The following is a 1,718-nucleotide window of genomic DNA, read 5'->3' on the forward strand; positions in this document are numbered from 1 at the left end:
AATGTACTGTACCTAGTGGTGTACCTAGTGGTGTACCTGGCGGTGTACCTACCGGTGTACTTAGTGGTGTACCTACTGGTGTACCTAGTGGTGTACCTAGTGGTGTACCTAGCGGTGTACCTACTGATGTACCTACTGGTGTACCTAGTGGTGTACCTAGTGGTGTACCTAGCGGTGTACCTACTGATGTACCTACTGGTGTACCTAGCGGTGTACCTACTGATGTACCTACTGGTGTACCTACCCAGAGAGAAGATATAATAACAAACGTGTGAAATAGTAATGTACTGTACCTAGTGGTGTAACCTAGTGGTGTACTGGCGGTGTACCTACGGTGTACTAGTGGTGTACCTACTAGTGGTGTACCTAGTGGGTGTACTAGTGGTGTACCTAGCGGTGTACCTACTGATGTACCTACTGGTGTACCTAGTGGTGTACCTAGTGGTGTACCTAGCGGTGTACCTACTCGATGTACCTACTGGTGTACCTAGCGTGTACCTACTGATGTACCTACTGGTGTACCTAGCGGTGTACCTACTGATGTACCTAGTGGTGTACCTAGTGGTGTACCTAGTGGTGTACCTAGCGGTGTACCTACTGATGTACCTACTGGTGTACCTAGTGGTGTACCTAGTGGTGTACCTAGCGGTTGTACCTACTGATGTACCTACTGGTGTACCTAGCGGTGTACCTACTGATGTACCTACTGGTGTACCTAGCGGTGTACCTACTGATGTACCTAGTGTGTACCTAGTGGTGTACCTAGTGGTGTACCTAGTGGTGTACCTACTGATGTACCTACTGGTGTACCTAGCGGTGTACCTACTGGTGTACCTACGGTGGTACCTACTGTGTACCTAGTGGTGTACCTATGGTGTACCTAGTGGTGTACCTAGTGGTGTACCTAGTGGTGTACCTACTGGTGTACCTAGTGGTGTACCTAGTGGTGTAACCTAGCGGGTACTACTGTGTACTAGTGGTGTACCTACTGGTGTACCTAGCGGGTACCTACTGGTGTACATAGTGGTGTACCTAGTGGTTTACCTACCGGTGTACCTAGTGGTGACCTAGTGGTGTACCTACTGATGTACCTACTGATGTACCTACTGGTGTACCTAGCGGTGTACCTACTGGTGTACCTAGCGGGTACCTACTGGTGTACCTAGTGGTGTACCTACTGGTGTACCTAGTGGTGTACCTACTGGTGTACTTACTGGTGTACCTACTGGTGTACCTACTGGCTACTGGTGTACCTAGTGGTGTACCTACTGGCTACTGGTGTACATACTATGTACCCACTGGTGTACCTACTGGTGTACCTAGTGGTGTACCAAGTGGTTTACCTACTGGTGTACCTACTGGTGTACCTAGCAGTGTACCTACTGGTGCACCTACTGGTGTAAGCCACTGGTGTACCTACTGGTGTACCTACTGGTGTCAGCCTAGCAGTGTACCTACTGGTGTACCTACCGGTGTACCTACTGGTGTACCTAGTGGTTTACCTAGTGGTGTACCTAGCAGTGTACCTACGGTGTACCTACCGGTGTACCTACCGGTGTACCTACTGGTGTACCTAGTGGTGTACTACTGGTGTACCTACTGGTGTACCTACTGTGTACCTAGTGCTTTACCTATGGTGTACCTAGCAGTGTACCTACCGGGTGTACCTACCAGTGTGTACCTCATGGTGTACCTACTGGTGTACCTAGTGGTGTGAT

Source organism: Salvelinus sp. IW2-2015, linkage group LG27 (assembly GCF_002910315.2).
Source record: "Salvelinus sp. IW2-2015 linkage group LG27, ASM291031v2, whole genome shotgun sequence".
Taxonomy (NCBI): Eukaryota; Metazoa; Chordata; class Actinopteri; order Salmoniformes; family Salmonidae; genus Salvelinus; species Salvelinus sp. IW2-2015.